Below are 9225 nucleotides of genomic sequence, written 5' to 3'. Positions count from 1 at the left end.
AATTGGTGCGTAATTACGCGATAAGTCGAGTTTCTTCGCTAAATGGAGCGGGGAAACCAAGGAGGTTATAATAGGCAGGAGGTGGCGTCCCTATCCCCAATGCACGGAGCGAAGTGTAACGGAAGTAGGCGTGGCCACGAGCCGCAACGAGCATTTCTTGACCAATGGGAATCCTAGTGAGTGGGCGACGCCATTAATTTCGGTGCAAACAACCGCGTTGCGATGACATTTCCGTGGCAACGCGACTGTGTGCACCGAAAGTAATGGCGGCACCTACTGTTATTAGAAACGGCGCTTAACGGGAGACTTTTAAACCGCCTGGTTGCCCAGCAGAAAGTAAGTGACTAGAATTGAGACGCTCTAGACGACGCTCCGTGAAGGACTTGGCGGTGCGCAACGCATTTTTTTAATAAACAGCTGCAGCAGATCGCACGAGCGCGCATGCAAGCCAGGAGCGCACAGAACAACAGGCTCGCGCTTCCAGTTCTGACTTCGCTCGCACATAATGTGGAACTAAGTATAAACACTCACGCTGCAAAGCATTTGCATCGTGGACGCCCACGGCGGACGCCGACCGCATCGAAAGCTAGCCTCGTGAAGCACAGGCCGGGGCAGATTAGAAAGCAGACGAACCGCCGGTGCGCAACCCCGCGGCCTCAGAACGGGTGCGCAAGGCAGTCTGGGATTAAACGCCTCTTCCGGCTTCACTCAGGCTGACGTCATGCCGGGTCCTGTCTGTTTAAACGTCCTTGGGGGAAACGCTTCGAGCTTGATTGAGTGGGACGCAATTCCTTTAAGTTTAGCGCAATTTATTATATTCCGAGCAGATAATTTTATGAGTAAATACCCTGAAGAGCTCAGATCACATCCTCCGTCTCCCGACTTTTACCATGGGATGAAGATATATGTATATATTTATTTCTGCGAAAATTCCCTGCTTGAAACACTGCGCGCGTAGCGCTGTGGGACCTCACTGGCCATGGAGAGGAGTGGTGTGGTTTTGATTTCGATTTCCCCGCTGACGAACTCGTGCATCTGAGCACTGCATAAAAATGAAGTGAGCGCTCGGCTGTGTTGAACCCATTCATCATCGTGAGAGCCCTCTCTGAAACGCGAACCACCACGCGGCCGCTAAGGACCTGGGGGGCTATGTTGCGCTTTTTGCACTCCCAGGAGACTAGGGAGAGGGAAGTGACGTCAACGACTCAGCAAACGCAGATTGGGTGTTGATTTCGTTTTCTTCTGTCAACATCCAATCTGCATTTGCTCTGTCGTTGACGTCACTTCCCTCTTCCAAGTCTCCTGGGAGTGCAAAAAGCGCAACATAGCACCCCTGGGGTGCTATGTTGCGCTTTTTGCACTCCCAGGAGACTTTTGCACTCCCAGGAGACTGGCTAGCCTTAGCGAGGAGTAGGAGTAAGGCCTGCTGCAGTGCGTTCTATACCTTTTTGACGACCTAGCTGTCACTCCAAATTTCAGCACGACCCTCCCGGGTCAGGGATAAGTTTAGAGGCCTAGGACATCGAGTCGATGGAACAGGGCGATCGGGCCAGTACACTTCTCTTTCTTCCTTTGTTTAAGAAGTCGAAAGTCAAATTGGACGTTTAGTGTTTATACAGCGTAAGGTCGGTCTGCCAGGATGGGGCGACACTGGTTTACACTATGAGCAATTTTGCCAGTGCAGTATCGACTGCTAACCTGGGGTCTTTACCGTGCTTCACGCAGTAGTGATACACGACCGTACGCCGGTACGATGCTCATCCAGATCGAAACGGACTGGGGTGGGGATTGAACACTAGCAGATCGGGGAACGGAGTGCCTATGCTCGCGTAGCTAATAGGAAGTACTCACTGGCGGCCATAGCTGTGTGCGCGAATGCTGAGCGCGTGCTGATGGCGAGCTTCCACAGTTCTTTTGCAACGAGCATTCCTCACCATCAAGAATGCCGGTCTTAGCAGCCTATTAATGTGAGCTCGTTCTGAGCATGCGCTCTAAACCGGGCCCTCAAATATGGCGTCCAGTGAACACAAACGGTCAAAGGGGCGATTTTTTAGAGGAAGAAGAAAGAAGAAAACTCGAAATCTGTACTGTTCTGGAAACCCAAGACTAACACCCCGGCAGATGAAAGGAACACGCGCTGGTGTCCCTTTATCCGTTTCTCGTGTTTGGGTTTCTACAAGAATGTATATACCGCCTATATCTTCTTTCTTATTTGCTATGCTTCATCTTCAGCTTAGGCTTAATGCCTCCAACAGACCTGTTGCATGAACAGGTATGTTGGATTGGTCCCCAACAGACCTGTTCACGAAGTCCCACTTGACTAAAAGTTAGCACAAAGACAGAAGTAATTTTTGTTTTAATAATTACGGTTATGTATTATTTAATAACTAGTTAAATACACAAATCGTCTACAGTGTACCAGTGGCGTAGCCAGGGCAGAAACTTACAGGGCTTCCGAAATGGTGAGTTGGGCCAGTTGGTTCATAATGGGAAAAGACAAGCGCCGAAAGACTAGGACAAGGTGTGTCGTAGTTTTCTTACCTTGTCCTAGTCTTCCGGCGCTTGTCTTTTCCCATTACAGGGCTTCAACCCCCCCCCCCCCCCCCCCCCCCGTTTCCGAATCCCGGAGAAAAGCTCACCGGAGAAAAGCTCACCGGAGAAAAGCTCACCGGAGAAAAGCTCACCGGAGAAAAGCTCACCGCAAACCCGGCGGATGCGGAAAAAAGCTCACCGTCCATTGAGCGTATGCGGAGGAAAGCTCACCGATGGTTTTTTTTTTTCTTTTTATATGGAGGCTGCGTGATTATGCGTAACATATATCAATTTATTGTCATTAAAATTCGTCAGCTTTGTAAAAAAAAAATGACATTTTCTATAATATTTGTTAAACTTTTTGGGTATACTGCTCCCCAATTCATAATTGCGGGCAAGTGTTTTCTGTGACTTACTTTCTTGTCAACTGAAAGTTGCCAAGAAGTGGCTTAACTGAAAACTTTATAAACTTGAAAAACAGGAAAAAGTTTGAAAGTAGCGAATAGGGCGAGTTGGTAAGCGTTATACATGATGAAAACCACTCAAACGACGACGACGGAGTGAAGACAACAAACACGACAGGACGAAGCTGTTCTCGCAACTAAAGGTTTGTTAGTGAAATTAACAGAAAGAGAACAGCGTATCCGCCACTGATTACATCAACAAACACCTCCCTTACAAAAATGATCAATGAGTTTCAATTGACTTTCTATTGTGTTCCTATAGAGTCAATTGAAACTCGATATAAACTCAATGTCTAATGAGTTTGACCATTAGAAACTCAATTTTGATTCTATTGAATTTACTCATTAGGAATGCAATTGAGACTGATCATAAGAAACTCAATATCGAATCTATTGACTTTACTCACTAGGAATGCAATTGAGTTCGATCATTAGAAACTCAATATCAATTCTATTGAATTTGCTCAATAGGAATGCGATTGAGTTTGGTCATAAGAAACTCAATTTCGATTCTATTGAATTAACTCAATAGGAATGCAATTGAGTCTGATCATAAGAAACTCAATATCGATTCTATTGACTTTACTCACTAGGAATGCAATTTAGTTTGATCATTAGAAACTCAATATCAATTCCATTGAATTTACTCAATAGGAATGCGATTGAGTTTGGTCATAAGAAACTCAATTTAGATTCTATTGAATTTACTCATTAGGAATGCAATTGACACTGCTCATAAAGAACTCAATATCGATTCTATTGACTTTACTCACTAGGAATGCAATTGAGTTTGATCATTAGAAACTCCATATAAATTCTATTGAATTTACTCATTATGAATGCAATTGAATTTGGTCATAAGAAAGTCAATATCGATTCTATTGAATTTACTCATTAGGAATGCAATTGAGTTTGGTCGTTTGTGGATTACTGCACCCGTGTGCACCGAACGATTATTGCTTGTACCAATGTTTTTCTATTAAGGGATAGAGTCCAATGACGTCGAAACACTGTTTATCATCTATGAGAATTTCAAGGAGGAAATAGGAAACTGGGAACCTTAGTAGATACTGAGGTGGTCACCGGCCAAATGAATACCTTTCTTATGTAGGGTATATAAGGCGGTGGGGTAGTCAAGGGAGTACGATTAGTGGGTTGTGAGTGCATAGTTACGATGTTTGTGTTCGTTTTCTCTATGTGCTTTGTTTCCTTCATGTTGCATGCTTTAAAGAATTGTGAAAAAAAATTCTCAACCAGAGCATTTTTTTTTAAATGCAGTTGCAATAAATTCTATTGAAGCACGTTGCAATAATTCAATTGAAAGTCAATTGCAATATTTTCATTAAAACTCAATAGCAAAATTTCTATTGAAACACTATTGCCAAAATTCATTTGAAATGCAATTGCTAAAAATTCAATTAAGACTCAGTGGCCAATAGTCTGGGACGGATCAATAGCGACTCAATAGAAAAAGTCAATTAAGTTTCAATTGAGACTGAATGAGGTCTATTGAGTGAGTCCTTTTCACTTTCAATTGAAAGTCAGTTCATTTTTTTGTAAGGATTAGGCACTACACAATATTTGGAGCTGAAACGGTTCACACACCGCTATTCATGTTAGCCTGCAAAGAACAAACCTCTTCATCTGACAAAGCTACCGACGGCGCACTGTGAGCTGTCAATAAATTGTTGTCTCTTTTACCGCTGCACGATGTTCTGATTTCATACTTGCGGCTTCATTGATATACAGAATGAGAGATTACTAATTTCTGAGGAATTAATAAATATGCACAATCAACTTCAAGAATACTACAAAAAAGATTTATTTTTAATGAATGAAGCTTTTCTCCGCATCCGCTCAAAGGCCGGTGAGCTTTTCTCCGCATCTGCGGGTTTTGCGGTGAGCTTTTCTCCGGTGAGCTTATCTTCGGTGAGCTTTTCTCCGGTGAGCTTTTCTCCGGTGAGCTTTTCTCCGCCGCCCCCCGTTTCCCCACCCAACCCACGCTAAATAAAAGGTTTCTCAGTGGTCACTCATGAATTCATTTTTCAAGTTCAAATAAATCCACAGTTAAAACAAGAATGTTATTCAAAGTTCCAAATTTAAATTTTCCTTCTTTTCTTGGTATCGTTTCTTCGGTTATTTGTTTGTGCTTTGTTTGTTGTTTGCAGCGGTATAAGCGTATTTGTTCGTTATGACAGCGAGTTCACGTTTCCTTGGATGTCTGTCCAGGAAGTACTGTCTGAAATGAAAACACAACGACAAAAACAAAACAAAATACAAAGAGTTTAATCGTTTCGGTCTGTGACAATACCCAAGAATGTGACATAAGCCGATGAGTGACTATAGACCAAGATAAAGCGCTCAGATATACCCTGGAAAAGCGTGGGAAAGTCTGGGTGGTCCAAAGGGGGGATCTAATGGATGTGGCATTGCGTGCGTTTTGTGTCGTTAATATCGGAAATGAATGCCGTTGCGTCCCGAGTAAAGACGGAAATGGCGTGGTCGAAAGCTGGTCTAATTGTGTTTCGCTTAGAGAACAAAGCGGGAGCACGTAACGCACAGCGCCTTCTTCCTTACCACGCCAGCGCCCGATGAACGATAACAGATCTGATTGTTTATCGTTTGCTGCCCGACCGAATTCCCGAACTAAAAAAAAAAAAAAAATAAAAAAAACAATTCCCGATATCAATCGCTGAAACAACGGAATGCCTACACGACACGTGGTACGGAAACGTAACAAATAGCGTAAACACAACTGTTTTTTTTTTGTTTGTTTTTTATGGGGCAGGCGTAATTTCTGGCACATGTGTCTTCGAGAGGGGGTATGTCTGTCATCAAACTTCCCTGGCTATTGTCCTAAAATTTGGTTGGTAAGTATTGCCAACACCAGTGGCGTACCAACTTGTTTTTGAGGGGAGGGGGGGGGGGGCAAAACCAGAACCCCCCCCCCCCTCCCGGGCCGAGGGGTGGTGCCCTAGGTATCCCTTGGGGGCCGCCGGCCAGTGTTTGCCCTGCCCAGTGACGGCTGTTTCACGGGGGGGGGGGGGGGGGGGGCTAAACGCATGCATTGCCCCCCCCCCCCCCCCACTCTGAGAACTGGGGGGGGGGAGGCGCAAGTGCCCCCTACCCCCCCTAGCCCCCCCCCGGTTGGTACGCTCATGGCCAACACACACACATGCACGCACGCACGCTTATATGCGCGCGCGCGCACGTGCGCACGCACGTGTCCTGAATGTGGTTTGCTTGCTTCGAGCCTTTTTCGCAATATGTTTCATTCGTTCCGGTTTATTTGATGTGATCAAGAAATTGTACTCCTTTAGATACCGATTATTTCAGAACAAATGTGGGATGTGTGTTCATGTGAGGTGAAGTGACAATTCCAATAGGAAGTACAATTATGACCATATATCTTCGATGTCGGAACCACACATGATGCGACAGCGTTTGGGGTACTGTCAGTTTGAAATATGCAGTGTTTTTATTTTGGGACCGGACATTTCATCGAACGCCGTTTCGTCGAACGCCGCTTCATCGAAGCCGTTTCATCGAATGCCGTTTCATCGAACGCCGTTTCATCGAACACCGTTTCATCGAACACCGTTTCATCGAAGCCGTTTCATCGAACGCCGTCTTATCGAACGCCAGGGTGGCATTCCCGCTTCCTGAAGCTGGTCGGAGGTGCCCATCCCGGGTTCTGGAAGTTTTTGACTTGCATCGCCGCAGAACATCAACTGACGGAAGACAAGCTGGAGGCGATGCTGAGTTCCCAAGAGCCTCCTCCCCAGAAGATGGCTTATAGCGGAAAGGAATGTGAAGGTCCGCCTTTTCTGATGAGAACCGACGGGCCATGGCTGTGGGGGACTTTTTGAGAGCAATTGCTCATCATTTGAAACAGTGAATGGCTGTCGCACGAACACATGAACCCACGAAAGTTTTCAAATAACATTTGAAGTGACGTACTTACTTTTGACTTACCCATCTGCAGGGGGGCAATACCGCACTTGCGGTCCTAAGCAGCACGCAGCCGAGTGTTGTTTTTTTTTATGCATTTTTTTTTGTCGCTCATGTAACTGCGTCACCACAGACATCCTGGTATTACTATTATTATTATTGAGTCTTAAAACAAACAAAAAAATGTTTCGTTGTAGTTTCATAAATAGCACCTCAGCTTTAGCTACTGCAAGCTTCGGGCAGTAAAAAAGTATAAATAGAAAGACATGAGAGGCTAGGAAGCTCACATGGCTAAAGCTGTTGCGCCTCCGCAAAACCTAAGTCGCCTTCTGACCTCCATGAGTTGAGTGCGCTCTTACCGGGAGTGCGACTTTTTAAGTTCATTTGTTACAATAACATCAACTCTCATCGGGTAAATACAGAGGGGGTGAACAAATAAGCACAACGTGCGAAACAAACATAAAAATCGGTAAAAATATTCTCATGGGTTACTTGCATCAAAATAAATTGTAACAGCTACAAGTTTGGTCATGAAAAAAACCTGACGATGAAATGGGTGAATTACACAAAAATGCACTCGATCCGTGCATAAACGAGCATCTTTCACGCTTTTTATTTAAAAGACATTCGATGAAACGGCCGTCAGCGATTCGATGAAACGGCGTTCGATGAATCGGCGTTCGATGACATGTCCATTTTTTCGATGAAACGGCGTTCGACGAAACAGCGTTCGATAAAATATCCGGGAACCTTTTTATTTTATAGTGATGCTGTTAGGCTTATATGTATCTAATTTTATGCGGCTTCTGGATTTAACCTTTTTTTGCTTGCTTTGGAAACAAAACAACCGCGATTTCGGTAATAACAATTGAAAACGAGCGTGTTGGTTAATAGATACAAAACTTGAAAGTATAAAAACAGCGGGGACGTCGTCTCCGCTGTTTTTATACTTTCAAGTTTTGTTTCGGTAATATGCGAGAAATCTAAAAACCTTCGGTGTTTATGCTATCTGTATGTCACCCGCCCACCATTATTTCTCCCTTCCTTTCTCTCTCGCTCTCTCTTTCCACTTCTCTATGAACACCCCATAGAAAGAAGGCCGAAGTGCTCCGACTGGTTACGTCACGATGTCGGAGAAGGAAGTCCATGGCGCAACTACGTGAAAAAATATCTGGTATCGACGTGAAAAAAAAAAAGTTTCTTGTCGAGCGGCGCGGTGGTGTTCGTGCGCGTTTATCCGACATCAATATACGTTTTAGAAAACGCAGTCTTGTACAATTTATTATATATATATAGTATATATAATATATATATATATATATATATATATATATATATATATATATATTTCAAGTACCAAATTTATATTTATGATTATTCCAGTAACCGCGGGACTACGTGCAGTCCTGCAGCTCCCACACTTTCAGGGTGCCAGGTGCCGCTATAAATAGCTAAATCGGGCTAATTTTATTTGCAGTTGGCGCGGGAAAAAGGTGGTAGTTGGCTATTTGGCTAGTATTGGGCTATTTCTGACCCGTGCTGGGCACATCAAAAAGCCTCAAACACTTGGGTATATAGGCTCAAACATAGGCGTAGACTTGGGGGGGGGGGGGGGGGGCGATGGGGGGGGGGCATCGGGGCTCGTGCCCCACCTGGTGAAATCCGGGGGGGGGGGGAGGGGGGGGCTCTGCCCCCCCTCCCCCCTTGGGCCCGGGCCATGATCCTTACCGAGACGATGTTTACGTGCCATGTAACGAGCTTGTAAACAAAATAACGCCCACGTTGCCTTTATTGACAAAAATACATGAAAAACGGAATTCCAGCGTGCTTTCGTTACCTTCAATCTCCAGTTCTGAAACCCCCGGAAAATGGAAAGTCCACGGCGCTGGGCTCAAATATTGTATTTTTTTAGAGTAAGTTACGTAAACATTTGGCGCCCTCGCCCTGATAAGTACGCGACAGCAAGCAAATTCGTCTGCTTTTTGCGTATCATTCTTTACCCTCGAATCTTGTCCGAATGCAAGCGTGTACTGTTATTCCTCCATCTCAACCAGTGGTGGTACAATTCCTTGCGGCCCAACAGCACCTGTTCTGTGCATTCTTTAGGTTGTCTGTTGATTGGCGTGCACCTGTACTTTGTGTTTAAATCTGTATAGTTCTTCCGTGACGTCGTTCTGGTCACCATGCCCCGATACTAAGCGTCCCATTAATACAGTGGAAGGTATACGTTGCTTAGGTTGCCTAGAAAGACGGACTTGCGAAACAGGATGTCGATGGA

The sequence above is a fragment of the Ixodes scapularis genome, unplaced genomic scaffold (assembly GCF_016920785.2).
Source record: "Ixodes scapularis isolate PalLabHiFi unplaced genomic scaffold, ASM1692078v2 PGA_scaffold8__174_contigs__length_109621045, whole genome shotgun sequence".
NCBI classification, from domain to species: Eukaryota; Metazoa; Arthropoda; class Arachnida; order Ixodida; family Ixodidae; genus Ixodes; species Ixodes scapularis.
Note: the sequence above shows the minus strand (reverse complement) of the source record.